Genomic DNA, 18,201 nt, shown 5'->3' on the forward strand with positions numbered 1-18,201 from the left:
AGTTACCTTTGTACAATATCACAAACAACAAGAGGACCTCTTAACCCCTTGTGGCGCATGCGCACTAGCCCTCCCCCTGGGGCACACAGCAGCATGATCCTGAGACCGCTCTATAAGGTGGATCATGGCGCTCGGTACCTGGCCGCTGTGAGTGGCTGGGGTAATATGTGATCGCTGTCATTGGTCATCATAGCGATCACATGATTTCAATGTAATCGGTCATTATTAGTTTGCATTCATGACTGCCCGCTTTCTTTTGCGAAGCTGTAATTAGCCCACAGCTATCACATGGTACCTGACACACTGTACCATGTGATTAGCTGTAGCCAATCGCAGCATAGCATGTCAACAGAAAGCAAGCTGTCATGAATGGAAAGCCATTCATTCAGTCGTGGTGATTCTGCTGGCGACTCCAAATTGCATAGTGTCAATGGAGCCTTATGCAGCATTTTTTACATCCTGTGTAAATGAGTCTTGAATACAGCATTTCTTGCAATGTGCGACAATATGCATAGACAACGTATACCTCCCAACTGTCCCGGTTTCTGAGGGACAGTCCCGCAATTACAATGTTTTCCCGCTGTCCCGCAGAAATTGGCCTTGTCCTCCTGAATGTCACATGGGCAGCAGCTGAAAGTCCAGTACAGTGATCCTATACTGGACCTGCACAGCTGCTCCAGAATCCAGCTCGCTCCCTCTATAACTGTGGACTGCCCCAGGTATGCAATAGATCACCGTCAGGAAGCCTCCTATCAGGGGCTTAGCCCCCTGCCCGCAGACCTCCACAACCGCCCGCCACGGTTGTGGGGGATGAGGCCCTTGTCCCCATCAACATGGGGACAAGGTGCTTTGGGGTGGGGGAGGGGCAGAGTCCCCCCTGCTCCGAAGCACCCCCATGTTGAGGGCATGTGGCTTGGTATGGTTCAGTAGGGAGGCGCTCGCTTGTCCCCCCCCCCCCTTCCTGACCTGCCAGGCTGCATGTTTGGATAAGGGTCTGGTATGGATTTTGGGGGGGACCCCACACCTTTTTTTTTTCAAACTTTTTAGTTGTCAGCCTTTTTTTTTACCAGCAGCTGTTAGTGGAGGAGCCCGCTGACAGCTGATAAGTCATCGTTTGTTAAGGATGCGGCGGCCGCCTTCTTGGCCCGCTGTTTAGCAACCAGCTATTTGTCAAAAAACAGCCCGGGGGGCCCCGCCCCAACCCCCAGGCTGTTTTTTTGACAAATACAGCATGTGATACCTCCAGCAAAACCCTGGTGGTAATTATTGCATGCTTTTTTTACTCTATGGTCTGTTTGTAAATTGGATTTAGGAGCTTTTTATGCGATATTTACTGTCACATTTAAAATTTTTTTTTTTTTTGTGAATTGGACTTAATTTACCACATGCAATAATTTATGCAAATGAGTAACATGATACCCTTATTGCATGCGGTAAACGTTAGTGAATTGACCCCATTGTGTCGTTTACAGACGTATTTTAGTGCATGCAAAAAAAAAAAAAGCCTCGTACTGACGATCAGAGAGGAGTTTCCCAGCGTAATTTATGCCCATAGCTGCGTAAACGTGCCTAAACACAGACATATGTGCGTACATTTATTCTAATGGCTAAAATAAATTAATATTGTAGGCAGTAGAATGAGTTTGCGCTCATACACCTGAACGCAGTACGTGCGCAAATTCTCATACATACATCCGTAAATGTGAATTAAACATGGGCTGAATATTGGGCATTTTTTTTCTGTCAAGTTCTGGTAGAAAAAAAAAATGCAGCATACATAGTTTTATACGCATGAGGCCTAAAAATGTATCAGTGGTAAAAACTGATAGGAATGAATGGAGCCTGCAGGAAATCTATTTTTGTGTGATCAGCTTTATTCAACTGGTGACCCGCCCTGTGTCAAAATCGCGCTCTGATTGGCTGCCCGCTGCCCCCCTTGTGCCCAGATCGCGCTCTGAGTGGCTGTCCGCTGCCCCCTTGTGCCCAGATCGCGCTCTGATTGGCTGGCCGCTGCCCCCCTGTGTCCTGTGACAGTGAATGAACTCATCTCCCAGGACAGCGCTGAACGCAAGCTACGCCCGCCCCTTCGACAAGCACCGCCTACCCGCGCCGCCACGGGTTGAGCGCTGAGTGTCGGCCCCGCCCCTCCCAGCCTGCGCTGACATCAGTGCTGGGCAGGGAGGAATGGGCTGGCTGCTGCCGCTGGGAGAGCGGAGAGAGAGAGCAGAGCGCACAAAGGGCTCATCCTGAGCGGACGTGTGAGCGCTGCATCCCGCCCCAGGTAAGGGGAATACACGGGGAGTGCAGGGGAGGGGGGGAGGCATGGACGGGTCCATGGGGGGCGGAGGAGGGGGAGCCAACCTGTGAGCCGGGGACAGATCCTGGAGGTGTAGGCTTCTTATGGGATTTGGCAGACTGTGTGCTGGACCGGCTGCAGCTAAGCCCTGTCAGTGCCCAGGTGTCACCCCCCTCCCGTGACCTCTGGATTTTGGGATCGCCCCTCTGGAACATCTGGGCAGCTGTCACATCAGGGTGGAGAGAGGTCAGCCAATCACTACAAAATCCTAAATTGTTCCTGCCAGATCCAAAAAAAAAAAAAAATCCACAAATCCACTTGTTGCATTTTTTTTTTTTATTGCAGCAGAAGGAATGAGACTCCAGGTTAAAAAAAAAATAAAAAAATAAAAATATTGAGTGGGGGTATCTTGTTGCCAACCTCTACCCCCCCCCAGTTCATTCTATCCTGGCAACAAGATATATATATAATATATATTTTTTTTTTTTTAACCTGGAGTCTCACTTCTTCCGCTACAAAGGAAGTCTTGTTCTTGCTGCATTCATATATATATATATATATATATATATATATATATATATATATATATATATATATATATAATAATTTTTTTTTTTTAATAAATCTGAGAGATTCCAATGAGTAGGTTGGACCACCATCTCATTCTGTCTTGTGGAGTTTCTGGTGGCAAGATCCCCCTGCTGTGTGGTTGGGGTGGGTTTTTTTTTTTCCGCAGTCTCGAAAGTCTTGTTCCTCTTGCTGCATTCTTTAAAAAAAATAAATAGATCAGAGAGGGTCCTGATGAGTAGGTTGGACCACCAGCTCATTCTGTCCTTTGTGGGTTCTGGCACCAAGATCACCTTCTTGTATTGATAGTAGTTAATAATAATAATAATAATAATAATAGACGGGGAGGGTACTGATGAGTAAGTCAGACCACCAGCTCATTATAGCAATAAAATTCCCTTGGTGTGTGGGGTTTGTTATTCTTTGGGTTTTTTTTGCAGCGAAAGGAGTAAGACTCTAAGCTTTCCAAAAAGGGCTCCCCCCCCCCCCCCCCGGCTCATTCTGTTCTTTGCAGCTTCTAGTGACCAGTTCCTCCTGCTATATTCTTACTTTTGTAAATTGAAGTCTTGCTTCTTCGGCTGCAAAGTAAGTCTTGTTCCTCTTGCTGCATTCTTCTTTGTAAAAAAAAAAAAAAAATACAGGGAGGTCCCAATGTATAGATAACACCAGTGTTTCTCAACTCCAGTCCCCAAGGCGCCAACAGGTCACGTTTTCAGGATTTCCCTCAGATGAAACGGCCAGGGTTATTACGACGGCAGTGAAACTGATCACTTGTGCAACATAATGGAAATCTTGAAAACCCGACCTGTTGGGGCGCCTTAAGGCCTGGAGTTGTGCAACGCTGGGTTAGGCTACCAGCCCATTCTGTACTTTGGGGTTTCTAGTGACAAGATTCTTCCCGTGTACTAATATAATAATAATAATAATAATAATAATTATTATTTTTGTTCTGAGTCTTACTTCTTTGGCTGCATAGGAAGTGTTGTATGTGTGTATGTGTATAATATATATATACACAGGGAGGTCCCAATGAGTAGGTTTGACCACAAGCTCATTTTGTGCTTTGGTGGTTCTAGCACCAGGATCACCCTGCTGTGTGTAATTTTTTTTTTTTTTTTTCTAATTAATTTTTGAGTCTCACTTTTTCTGCTGCAAATGAAGTTTTGTGCATCTTGCTGCATTCTTTATCATTTATAAATAAATAAAAAAGATTAAAAATCACAGAAAGGAGCGATGGAGCGAGTGGGACTGTTCAGCTGCTGCTCAGCAGATAAAAATTAAATATTGAATAACCAACAACAACAAACTTCATCTGTGATAAATCAACAAACAATATTTATTTGTATCTGATGATCGGCACCTGACCAGTTCCACTCTCTCCATATTATTTATTTATTTTTTTTTTTTTGTAAATTTTTATTTTATCCTTTCAAGGCTGGGAGACCCCATTATAGGTCCCGGTCTTTTTAAAGGTCCTGGTGACCAGATCCCCCTGCTGTAGACTTCAAGTCTCACTCCTTCATCTGCAAGAAAGTCTTTTTTTCATTTTGCTTGCGTTCTTGATGGGGGGGGGGGGTAAATTCACAGGGAAGGTCCTGATGGGTAGGTTGGATCGCCAACTTCTTCTGTCCTTTGGGGGGTTCTGGTGACAGGACCCCCCCTGCATTATTATTATTTTCATCGTGGAGTCTCACTCCTTCAGCTGCAGGGAAGTCTTGTTCCTCTTGCTGCATTTTTAGAAGTAAAAAAAAAAAAAAAAAAAAAAAAAAAGTGGCAAAAGTTAGTTGCAACAAACCATCAATGTGCTCTGTGTGTGTTATGGATGATCGGAGGTTAAACAGTGGAAGTGAGTTTAAATCTGATAGAACGTGGAGAGCGAATAATTCTGGGGGACTGAAATCGCCCGATTTGCATGCCAGAAAAAGAGCGTTTTTAAAGTTCAGCGACAGGCGAGGATCTGCGTCCGATTTTACAAACTCTCTAGTCCAGAAAGTGGTGAAGAATGATTAGTTCAGTTTTTTGGAATCGGGGCTCCCCAAGTCGGGTCGCAGATCAGCTACAAAGTGTCCCTGAGAATCGTTACAGTGTGACTGTTTATAGGATGCAGCCTGAGCCCCCCCCAACCCCCCCCCCCCAGAGCCCCCTCCCCCACTACCACACAGGAATGCCGCCCAGCCATCCGTGCCTCCATCTGACCCACTCCCGGGGGCCGCCGACAGATTTTTCACTGCGGGCCAAATTAATCCGAGTGGCCCAGATCTGGATACAGATAGGAAGCCGCATTAGTTGGACATCACTGATCAGCGGCACAGCTGCTGCAAAACCTCTTGGGAAGCGAGAGACGTCTTCTGACGTTCCGCTAAAGTGTTCTGTAGCGTTACCGAATTGATCGATCGGTGATTGATGGAGAAGCAACCGCCGCTTGGGCATTGGTGGGCTTCTGCAGTCCTAACCCTTTATTGATTTTTTTTTTTTTTCTTTTTTTTAACTATCTGTATTTTATTATTGCTTATAACATTATTATTAATATAATATTTTTGTTAGTAGTTTTGTTATTGATATCAGATTATTTTTATTAATGATAACTTTATGTATTAATGATAATATAATATTTTTATTAGTATTGATGATGATATATTGTGTTTTTTCCACCTCAGCTCCAGAAGGCAATTGGGCAGTCATGCAACGCTGTACCCTAATGCAATTTTATACAACTTTTTTTTTCAAACCAATAGTTTTCTTTTGGTGGTACTTGATCACCACTTTTTTTTTTTTTTTTTTTTTTTTTTTTTTGCAATCTAAATGGGGGAAAAAAAACTTTGAAGAAAAAAAAATATATATTATATTTATATTTTTACTTTTCTATTTACTTTGTATATTACTTTACTATGTATTCTGCTATGTCTTTGGTGAAAAAGAAAAGCCGTTAAGTGTATATTGATTGGTTTGCATGAAAGTTATACCATCTACAAGCTATGGTGTGGTGTGTGTGTATATACTGGAATTTTTATTACAAAATTTTTTTTTTTTTTTTTCTCCAATACTAGCAATGATCAGCGACTTCCAGTGGGACTGTGATAGTGCGGCGGTCAATCTGAAACTGACGCTTGGGAGGAACTGCTTAGCTTCCCCTGACCTCACCAGTGACACTAATACAGTGATCACTATACATTGACAGTGTACTAATCACACTGGCTGGGAAGGGGTTAACTTCTTGTGGTAATGAAAGAGTTAAATCGGAGTTCCACCCGTGTCTTTTTTTTTTTTTTTTTTTTTTTTGTTTGTTTGTTTTTTAGTTTATTAAAAGTCAGCAGCTACAAAAAGCATAGCTGCTGACTTTTAATAAACTAACACTCACCTGCCCCACGGTCCAGCGATGTGGCTGCCCAGAGGCTAGATCCTCTCCCCCCTCCTCTCTTTGGCGCCGTCATGGTAACTGTGGGCACCCGGCCGTGACAGCTTACGGCTTCGCGGCTGGGCGCGTACTGCGCATGCGCGAGTCGCGCTGCGCTCTCCTATTGGCCAGCCGATCTTCTGGGACCTGAGTTGTGTCCCAGAAGATTGCTGGCAGGGAGGGGCTGTCTAGGGCGAGAGGAGGTGTCGCCTAGGCGGCTGAAGATAGGAAGCAGGAAGTCCCACGAAAAAAAGGGTACACACTCCCCCCCCCCCCCCCCCCCCACCCCCCCCCCCAAAAAAAAAAAAAGACATCCCAAAACTCATTTTGGGGGGTGTTATTTACAGCCGGTTCACATATGTCCAGGCGCAGTTTCAATGAAAAGTCCGGTGCGGTTTCATTTACCAGTTCAGGTGCAAATTTTTACTTGACAGCGCACCTAATCAGGACTGGAAAAAACGTACAGGGCTCTTTAAAAACAGACAGCGGCCTCCCTGGACAGATGTGAAGTGGCTCCATAGAAAGCCGGTTTAGTTCACATGTCATGCGAATCGGATGCGGTTCAAAATGCATGCATATGTGTGAAACGAGCCTTAGGGCCGGTTCCCACCAGTGCGACGTCCGACATTAAATGTGATTCGCACTGCTGTGCAAAGCACATGTCGTCTATGAGCGATGCGATCTCAGCCATACAGATTGTATGGCTTAATTCGCATCGCATCGGACCAAACGCGCACTTTTTTTTTTTTTTTTTTTTTTGGTCCGCAGCAGAATCAGATCGCATGGGTGTTCACTTCCATGCGCTCCGCTTTCCTGTCCGAATTTGCAGTTCACACTGCGATATGCGAATTGATTTGGGGGTGTCATTAACTTTCAATTGGCGCCCACAGCAGTTCACATTGGGCAGTGTGAACTGCCGCCGGGAGACATGCGATACTGGAACCCGCAGTGGATTCGCAGGGTTCCCCGCATCGCTGCAGTGTGAACCGATCCTTATTCTATATTATATTATAATTATTTATAATGCAAAGAAAAACAAATGTATCCATTTTAAATATAAACGTTTTGACTTTACTTCGGCCACAACTTCCGTTTAAGGCCCCATTCACATTGCAATGCTGCCCACTATTCCAAATCGCAGTAAAATGAGTGCCTGGGTGTCGCCCCAAACTCTGTGCTATTCTGCTGCGATTTTTTTTTTTTTTCTTCATGCGACCGACTCGCACGGCAAAAGGTGCATTTAAAAATTGCATTGGGCTTGTCGTGGAAAAAAAAGTACCGGGAGCTTCTTTTTGAGCAACAAACGCACATGGGGCGACCTGTTGAAGTGAATGGGCTGCCCTATGTGGGACACGCAGAATTGTGTGTAAACCGCCCTTTTAAAATCGCAAGCTGGAACGCTTGTACCCACGTCTGATGTGCTGAAATGGGCCGTACACACAATCCGAATATCGTACGACAGACCGTACAACTTTTTTTCGCTTAATAGTCGCAAGTAGGAATTGAATGTGTAACTAAAGTCACAAATTCTCATACGACAGAAAAAAAAAAATCGGAAGTGATGTCATGTGTTGTATTTTGGGACAACAACTATACCGACTAAATGAAAATCGTATGATCTGGTATCGTATGAGGAAAATTTTCGTTCTTGTCCGATCGAATAATATCGCATGGACTGTCTTGTTTGGCTCTCGAAAATATTGTACACACGATTCGAATATCATACGAAAACTGTCATCCGAGGAAGAATCGTACGATATTCGGATCGTGTGTACGGGCCATAAGTGACATCTGAAAAATAAACTCTATTCAACTACATGTTCCTAACTCAGAAAAGTCTCTGTTGCTCTCAGCCTCCTCCACATCTGTGATCTGACTTCCTCTTAGAGGGTGGCTACATTCCTTCCATGGTCCCTCTATGTAGGAAGGTAGTCACCCTCTCTTGCTCACTCCTGAGACTATGGAGGGATTTGTAGTGTACATGACCTCAACTGTAGGTACCGCAAGGTGTCTTCTGTTGCCTTCGTTGGCCAGAAAGCCATCTTCTGTGCTCCCCTCTGATATAGTTTCACAGTTGGTAAAGTTTTACACACACATTTCAGTCTGATTGTTACATAATATGATGTGTTGCTCTTCTGATTTGTGGGTACTTATGACCCGTTATTGAGGGGGAAAAGTCGCAATAAAACTCAACACTTAGTTTGATCCATACCAATATATGTGGAAATGTGAGTTACTGACTTAAAAGCATGACCGCGTGGCAAAGTCCTGCCTGCCTGGCATCCTCTGTCCAATTAAAGAGCCTCAAGCACCATCCAGAGGACTGCAATGCAGGAAAATCTGAGTGGGACAATTCCACAGTGCTCAGGGGATCCTTTATCTTGCCTTGAAGTTGGAGAAGTTGAGTATTTAGTCTTCAAGAGAAACTGGGTTCAGAGGGACTTGCAGAAGAGGATTTCGGACTAGCAAAGACCATATAGCTTCTTTAAAAGTAAAATTTAAGCTTTGGTTAAATGGAAAACTTTACTGAAAAGTGTGTGTGTGTGTGTGTGTGTGTGTGTGTAACTGGTACAGTTGGGCATAGTAACCAATCTGCTTCCAGGTTTTATTGTCAAAGCTTAATTGAAGACACTGGTTACCATGCACTGCTGCACCAGTTTTAGTAAATGTCCCCCTATGTGTCTCCATTTGCTGGCTCCCCCCCCCCCCCCCCCCACACAAAAAATGCTAGTTGCCTGGCTGCCGAGTGGATCCATTGGCATCAGTATTTTGAATATTGGACCTGCAACAAGAATGCAAAGTTGGTGCTATGTCGTTGCTGTTTTGGCCAGTGAGTTAAATTAATGACATTATCTATTTCTTGTTTCAGCTGGTGAGTTAAATTTTTGTAGCCCGAGACAGCCAGTTAAGTAGTATTTTCAGAGTGGGATCAGCATTGGCATCTGTATAGTTCTTTCTATTTTCTGATTGGGTAAAATGCAATACGTAAGCAAACGATTCTGATTTTTCTTCAGGGCTCGATCACGCTTCATCGCACATTTTTATTATTTTATTTATTTCAGGTACTTGTATAGCGATGTAAACTTACACAGTGCTTTACATATACATTGTACATTCACATCAGTCCCTACCCTCAAGGAGCTTACATTCTAAGGTCTCTAACTCACATTCATGTACTGGGGCCAATTTAGATAGGATCCGATTAACCTACCAGCATGTCTTTGGGTTGTGGGAGGAAACCGGAGTACCCGGAGGAAACCCACGCAGGCACAGGGAGAACATGCAAACTCCAGGCAGGTAGTGTCGTGGTCGGGATTCGAACCAGCGACCCTTCTTACTGCTTGGTGAATGTGCTATTGCTGTGCCACCCTATTTTTATGCCACATAAATAGACGGTTGCAGCGCAGGTGAATGCACTTGAATAGGTAAAACCTGGTGGATGGTACTTACCGCCGAACGGCACAGGGTGGTTTAATTCTTAGCACCGCCATGAAGCAAAGCATTATGGGGCGCGGCGTATGTACATCTCATCCGCCACCTTTTGAAGATTAAGTGGGAGTGGTGTCGGTGGCAGTAAAAACACGGCTCAGCTACCCTATTAACCATAACCCATTAAACTAATTTTACCCTTGAAGAGTTTTTCTCAATTTTATCGTTGTACGCAGGATACTACTGGCCTGCTTAAAATCAAGATTGATTGGACGGATGAGAACGACCATCTCCCCGGACCGAAGATCTGATTTTCGTGCACGGAATATTCTTCGGTCTCTCTGATATGATTCACTTGTACTCGGGGCGCCGTTATTGCTGACTTGTAATTATCTGCCCAAAGTTGGTTGGCGGTGGTTCGGAAATCTTCTATTATGATTTGTAATACTATAATACGCACATCATAAAACCGGGATAATTGATGTTTAATTTCAACCGCAAACTGCGCAGATGTTGTAAAACTGCCAGGGGACGGCGTTGTGGGATTGCGAAGTGTGTTGTAACGAAAATCGAGACTATTGCAGCTCCTGCTTAAAGTGAACCTAATATCAGATTTTTATTTTTTTTTTCCCCATGTTGCGTGCCAAGCTGGCCATACACTGTACAATCGCATTTAGATTTACCAATACTATGTAATATGAGGTCACTCACACATTAACAATCCATTCAGTTAGTATAAAACCAGGCAGGGCCTTGCACTATGGTGAAAATGTAAAATGTATGGTTATCTTAACACTTCTGGGTATGTATTACCTCTCGACGAGATCTCAGGACTCCCCCCTGACAATGCCCTTGTGTGCTTTCCTCTCCAGAAGGACGGCGCTGTATTTGTTCAGGCATCGTCCAGGGTCACAATCGACTTCCTAGACTGAGATGCCCACTCAGAGTAATCCTCTGCAACCTCATTGTCGTGCGATTATTTATTTTTTTCCCCAGTGTGATTTGCTTGCGACTTTCATGCAAAATTAAAATCTATGGGACTCAAAGTTGCATCATAATAGTGCAAGAACCTTTTTAAAAGTCGCTGTGAGTTGGAGTCCCAATCCCCATTGATTGGAATGGCCTCCATTGAAATGTGTTTTCACTTGTAATGTGCGACTTTGCGTCTCATCAGTGTCAACAAGGGGTTAATCCTGGTGCCTGTGCAGTTCTTGGCCGCATTCACAAATGTCTGACATGGTTCAGTCTCTGGTGCGTAGCGCGGTTTCAAAGCCGCATTTGGTGTGAACCCGGGACTTATGCTTCCCTTCGTAGGAGAACTTTGACTTTCCTGGATCCTGCGTGTATCCACATTGCGTTTTGTGTTTTGGCAACTGTAATGCTTGTAAAAGTAATAGTCATTGGAAGTGTTTACATATAACCGGTATTTACTGCCAGGAAGACATGTGCTTTGTGCAGCCCAGAACTCGGCATTTCCTGATAGGAGCAGCTATAACAGGTTATGGTGCTCCAGATATAGGAGGACTACATGTCCCAGCATGGTCCGCTGGTCAGCCATTGAAGGGTATCTTTAGACTACAAAAAAAATGCTTCTAGTGTCTACATGTCCCTGTAAAATTGTTACCCGTCTTCCAAGATGCTCCGCTTTTGGCTGAAGATTAAGAGCCAGCATGCTCCCAGTGTGATTTCAAGTATATCCAAAGGCAAGAACAAAAATCTAATGAATTGCAGCTTTCTGGTCCTTAGATGAGGTCTCTGACTTTAGCTTTATTTTTATTTTTTTCATGCTTTCTATTTTCCTTTTACAGTATATTCTCCTGCTGATCCTGCCAGTAACACACTTCCTGTCCTAAGGTGACAACACTCACTGTGCTGTATCTATGGAGGTGACAACAGTTGTCACCCTAGGACAGGAAGTGGTTTAGGACGACAGAACACCCCCTCCCCCCTCCTTATCTTTATAACCTACAGGGGAAGTGTTCTGTAGTTCTTGGCGATAGCAGGGAACTTTTGTAACTGAGAACAGTTGACGGAGAGCACGGGAAGTCCCCACGTTTCTGGCAGATTATTGGTTAGTTTAGGCTGCATTCACACCTGAATGTTTTCAGCTCGTAAAACGCCCAACAAGCAAAATCCCATTCATTTCAATGGCACCAGTTCACATCTGAGGGTTTTGTCCCCTGACGCAAAACGCCCTGAGCTCAAAAAAGAACATGGGGCAGATTACGGGCATTTTTTTTTTTTTTTTTTTTTTTTTTTGCCTTTTACATTGGTGACCTGAACGAAATTGCAGCAAAAAACGCACGACTTTGAAATGCTTAGGTGTGAATGCAGCCTTACACTTGCTTCGTACAGGCTTTGTCTCTGAACGCCAGTCAAAGCTCCTGTCACTAAATAAAATGGTTCGCTTACAGTCCTGTTCACACCTTACTTTGCTTCAGAATTTATACCCCATGACGCTTTAGGGCTCATTTACACTTGCTTCAGCTTCAACACCAATTAAAGCACCTACCGCTTCAACATGCTCTTATGATGTGTTTTTGATGCTTTGATGAAGCTTCAGTGATGCTCTTTTGAAGCTCTGTTGAAGTTTGGCGTGTGTGTGTGTGTGTGTGTCTGTGTCTCATGCCAGCAATTTTTCCAAAACAAAGTGAACCTAAAGCTGAATTAAAGCCTCTCAAAAGCTGCAGGTGCTTCAAGCGAGCTTTGCCGCAGACTTCTATGGAGGCTTTAAAGTACCACTAAAGCGACATGGGGTTTAATTTTTGAAGCAAACGCAAGGTGTAAACAGGCCTGTAAATCATTTTATTTAGGGACAGGGGCTTTGACTGGCATTAAGAGAGCTTTAACCACTTGCCGACCAGCCGCCGTCATTATGCTGCGGCAGGTCGGCACGTTACTACGAATCGCCCATAGCTGTACGTCGGCTCCTTTAAGTGCCATAGAAGGCACGCGCCTGATGCAAGCGGCCGCAATGTCCGCGGGCCACCCGCGATCGTGGGAAAAGAGCCAGAACGAGGATCTGTCAATGTAAACAGATCCCCGTTCTGACAGGGTAGGAGAGAGAGAGAGAAGTCTACCGTTACTAGTGATTAGGAACAGCGATCGCGATCTCTCCCCCTCTCTCCCCCAGTGAGTCCCATTCCCCCCAGTTAGAAACACCTCCCCAGGGAACACATTTAACCCCTTGATCGCCCCCCCAGCGTTAACCCCTTCCCTGCCCGCTCTGTCTGCAATGTTGCAGTCCCGCTAAAGAGCACCGCCATTACTAGTATAAAAATAAACCTAAAAAAAATGCTATAAATCTATCCTCCTATTTTGTAGAAACAATAACTTTTGCGCAAACCAATCAATATACGCTTATTGACTTATTTTTGTAAAAAAAAAAAAAAAAAAAAAAAAGCAACAATTTTGAAAAATTCTTTTTATACTTTAGTATCCAAGAAAAATAAAAAAACAAAATAATTTATTCTTCAGTTTAGGCCAATATGTATTCTTCTACTTTATTTTTGTAAAAAAAAAAAAAAAGTAGAAGAATACATATTGGCCTAAACTGAAGAATAAATTATTTCGTTTTTTTATTTTTCTTGGATACTAAAGTATAAAAATAATTTTTCAAAATTGTCGCTTTTTTTTTTTTTTCCCTTAGTGCAAACAATAAAAACCGCCAAGGTGATCAAATACCACCAAAAAGCTTTTATTTGTGGGGAAGAAAAGGACGTCAATTTTGTGGTACAGTGTCGCACGACCGCGCAATTGTCAGTTAAAGCGGCGCAGTGCCGTATCGCAAAAAAAAATGTTTTGAAGCAAGTGTAAACGAGCCCTAACAGGTAAATTATTTTTATTTTTTATTTTTTTCCTCTAATTGAGCAGATATAGCAAAATGCTTTCAGTGGTCTATTTAACAGACTGGAAGGGAACAAATAGAAGTTCGTAGCTCGGGTTTACGTACATATAGTGAAAATCCTCCCTTTGTGGTGGGGGCTGCCCCTGCACTGCAAGGGTTAAAGAAGGGAATTTACTTATAAGAGAAACTGTAGCCGCTGACTTTTAAAATTTCTGGTACTTGCCAATGTCTGGGGTCCGGCGCTGTCTTCCTGCAGCCGGTACCTGTTATCGCCACAGGCCTCTGGTGTTGCCATTTTCGGCTCCCTGCTATGCAGGTGCAAGAATCCACAGCACAGCGCGAATGGTCCTGCAGCCTCTTGTGACGTGCCCTAGGAGGCTGTTTAATGCAGAGCCCATAGCATGAGGATTTTCCACTGCTGGATCAAAGGGGAGCGGAGGCACCCCCCACCCCCCCACCCCCTAGACTTGCTCCCCCCCCCCCCCCCCCCCATTTTTGTATAGAGTAAGAGAGGGTTAGAATCCCTGTCAGATTTTTTTTTTTTTTTTTTGCTATCTGTGTCCAATTGGGGAGATTTCCCTTCGCTTCCTGTCCCCATAAGGAAACAGGAAGTGAGAGGAAATCCTAGCAAATTAAGGGAATTCCTTGGGGACCTCCAGGTCAGGTCACCAGAACTAGTGTCCCCATTGGTAATATCCCCTGTATTTTCTGGGGACAACCCAAAATTTGTGCTATTCTTTTACTTTTCAATAATGATGGTTAATGGGACAAATATAGAGGGGTGAATCTCCTTAAAGCGGACCTTCAGTCATTTTATTTATTTTTTTTTTTTTCAACTTTCCATCTATTAAATCCTCTGACCTTGTTTTAACTTTCGGTAGTAAAACCATTTTTTTTTTTTTTTTTTTTTTCTGCCAATAAATACCTTTTACAGCCCACTTCCTGTTTCTTGTCTGGTCATAGTGTATGGCTTATGATGTCTGTCTACGTGGTAGCATTCCTCAGATGTGAACGAGGCTTTAATGTGGATTGAGAGAGGTTTTAAGTTTCACTTTAAAGTGGTATGTAAACCTCAGAAATAAAATATGAACAAAGCATATCCCTCTATAGTGTGTACTTGTCTCTATCCAGAGCATGAAGTGTCATTTCTGTCTGCTGCTTCCTTCTTCTATCAGTATTAGTCACTTCTGATGAGTTTTTTTTTCCTGACACCAAGAGAAAAAAGGCGACGACTGGGGAGGGATCTCCAGCACACAGCCTGTGATTGACAGCCTCGGCTCTATTCCAGTGTGCTGTGATGAGGGGGGGTGTCCCTTCCCTCCAGTCACCTCTCTGAGCTCTCCTCACTGAGCTCTGCAGAGTGTAATTTTGAGCTCCCCGTTTCTTTCTCTTCTTCTTTCTTTTTTTTTTTTTTTTTTTTCTTCTTTCCTTCCCTCCCTTCCCTCCCTTCCCTCCCTTCCTAGCTCAGACAAGCTTGATAAGTTTTGGGCTTTGAACGGCTGAAGAGAAGTCCTACAGATAAATGGGTACAACTTGCATAGGAGGATTTGTTTCCTCTGTGTATCACCTGAAGCCAGTCACTTCACTGGGTATATGGAAGAGTTTACAACCACTTTAATCCTTCCAGCGCTGGAACCTTTTTTTCCCTTTCCCCAGAGATGGGCTTTTACTGCTTAAAGACCACCTACTACAGATATACTGCGGCAGGGCGGCTCTATTGCGTGAAACGAAGTACCTGTACGTCCTTTTGCGCAAAAGACAGCGGGGGGGTGCGCGCACGTGTCGCCGCAGGCACCAATTGGCCAGAAGGGGAACAAATCAGTGGGTCCAGCGGACGCAGTGTCCGCCGGGACCCGACGATCGTTCCCCGGAGAGGCAGAATGGCGATCTGCCTGACAAGGGAGGACACAGTGATCTTGTGTTTCTGCTAAGGAGGAAGACTGATCTGTGTCCCCAAACCCCCCCCCCCCCCAACACAGCACCCCCTAGGGACAAACTTAACCCTTTGATCGCCCCTGATGTTAACCCCTTCCCTGCCAGTGTCATTAGTACAGTAACAGTGCATTTTTATTTTTTTCTGATCACTGTAATAATGTCACTGGTTCCCAAAAGAGTCCCGCTAAAAAATCGCTGATCGCACCAATTACTAGGGTAAAAAAAAAAAATTCCACAAAAATATCGCATTGTAGATGCTATAACTTTTGCGATTCCAATCAATATATGCTTATTGGATTTTTTTTTTTTTTTTTTTTTTTATGGTACAGTGTCGCACAACCGCGCAATTGTCAGTTAAAGTAACGCCGTGTTGCAAAAAATGGCCTAGTCAGGAAGGGGGTAAAACCTTCCGGAGCTGAAGTGGTGTAAGAAAACTAGATGCAGCTGGGCTTCTGCATGTCTGTTCATTTTATGGTGGGCTCAGAGGAGTGTTGGACTTTTGGGGCACTGTTCTGCCCGTGTGTGTGTGACGTTCTCCCAGCATCGATAGAGACCTATAACTACCCACAGACCAAATCCCATTTTGTGGTGATGCCGATTCCCACATAGAGCCAACATACACTAAGGAGTTTAGCTTGGAATGCGTCGTCATACCAAGTGTATTTGGGACGCTTTCCAGGATCCGTACCATCTGCTAAGCACCCTCTTTAGAGAAGATGTAATACGAGAGTGATGGCTGCGTGGCATTTCTCGGGGGGGGGGAGTTGCTGATGGTGACAACACTGGAACATGCCTACGTAATGAGTGTCACAGCAACCATATGTAGAGTAGTCTGTAAATACAGGAGATGGGGACAGAGCGTTGTCACCTATAACAGGAACTTGCTGAACAATGACCTTCATGGCAGGATCACCAAGTATTAGTTTAACCATCTCCATACAGTGCGCTTTCACCCCCTTCCTGCCCAGGCCATTTTTTTCAGCTTTCAGCGCTGTCACACTTTGACAGTTGCGCAGTCATGCAACACTGTACCCAAATGAAATTTTAATTTTTTTCCCCACAAAAAGAGCTTTCTTTTAGTGGTATTTGATCACCTCTGATGTTTTATTTTTTGCGCTATAAACAGAAGAGCGACAATTTCGAAAAAAAAAAAAACACAATATTTTTTACTTTTTGCTATAATATCCAATTTTTTTTTTTTTTTTTTTTTTTATTTCTAACAAATTTTTTCCTCAATTTAGGCCGATACTTATTCTTCTACATACTTTTGGTAAGAAAAATTGCAATAAGTGTATATTTGGTTTATGCAAAAGTTATAGCATCTACAAAATAGAGGATAGATTTATAGCATTTTTTTTACTAGTAATGGCGGTGATTTCGATTTTTTTTTTTTTTTTTTTTTTTTTTTTTTATCTTGACTGCGATATTGTGGTGGACATATCGGACACTTTTCACATTTATACAGCGATCCATGCTAAAAAATGCACTGATTACTGTATAAATGTGAAATAAATATTAAACACAAAACACACTGAACCATTGTGTTTCATATTGTGCAACATAAAACTTTGGAGCTACCATCAGGGTCTCTGCTTTCAGAAGGGTTTAAATCTTCAGTCCTCTGCCACAGACTTGTTTGGGGTAAACCTGTATGGTACTCTGCCACAGGATGTACCGTTTTTTCTTGTAGTGAATGTCAGTCACAGTGCTTGAACCTTTAAGCCAACCCGGCAACACTACGCTGTATAGTTACTTTTTAGGATACGTCCTCCAACCGAGTCACCAGGCCCCTCTCCAGACCAGCACGCTGCGTGATCCTTCCATGATGGGTCCTCCCCTGGGATCTCCCCAGTTGTCCAGCTTCTTCCCTTCTGGATAGACAGCTCAGGACCATTCCTCGGCTGTTGTGGTAGGCCCCAGACAAGCTTCTGGACCCACCCCTGCGCCGCAGCGGCGTGGGCCTCTGGAACAGAGGACCACAAGATTACTCTCTAACGCATACCTGTCGGCCAGGAGGGCCAGCGGGTAGCTGTAAAACAAACTCCCTAATATGGCGTCTGTCCTATAAATACCCTCGCCCAGAATGCAACTCTGAGGACCACCTCCACCGAGTTGTCTCCGGGACAGAAGAGCATCCATACGCTTTGACACATTGCTCTTCCAACACTGACCAGCAATAACAGGCTTTAGGAGGGGGCAGACTGTGGCCAACGGGAGTAGAAAATGCTCTGGTGTCAGTGGGAATAAACCATGCCTTATTGATGACCTTGTTGGTGGGATTAATGGTGCCCCATGGATGACCTTGTTGGTGGGAGGAATGGTGCCCCATGGATGACCTTGTTGGTGGGAGGAATGGTGCCCCATGGATGACCTTGTTGGTGGGAGGAATGGTGCCCCATGGATGACCTTGTTGGTGGGAGGAATGGTGCCCCATGGATGACCTTGTTGGTGGGAGGAATGGTGCCCCATGGATGACCTTGTTGGTGGGAGGAATGGTGCCCCATGGATGACCTTGTTGGTGGGAGGAATGGTGCCCCATGGATGACCTTGTTGGTGGGAGGAATGGTGCCCCATGGATGACCTTGTTGGTGGGAGGAATGGTGCCCCATGGATGACCTTGTTGGTGGGAGGAATGGTGCCCCATGGATGACCTTGTTGGTGGGAGGAATGGTGCCCCATGGATGGGGTCGTTGGTGGGAGGAATGGTGCCCCATGGATGGGGTCGTTGGTGGG

General features: G+C 44.3%; 1 protein-coding gene across 1 annotated transcript in view; it reads left to right on the forward strand.

Annotated features, from left to right (window-relative positions):
* Positions 1-2,126: 2,126 nt before the first annotated feature.
* Positions 2,127-18,201, forward strand: part of CAMK1 (calcium/calmodulin dependent protein kinase I) — a 217,908-nt gene continuing 201,833 nt past the window's right edge. The window contains exon 1 of the mRNA XM_073591985.1: positions 2,127-2,281. The gene's annotated coding sequence lies outside the window, so the exon portion shown is untranslated. The remainder of the gene's footprint in view (positions 2,282-18,201) is intronic.

Source organism: Aquarana catesbeiana, linkage group LG07 (genome assembly GCF_042186555.1).
Source record: "Aquarana catesbeiana isolate 2022-GZ linkage group LG07, ASM4218655v1, whole genome shotgun sequence".
Taxonomy (NCBI): domain Eukaryota; kingdom Metazoa; phylum Chordata; class Amphibia; order Anura; family Ranidae; genus Aquarana; species Aquarana catesbeiana.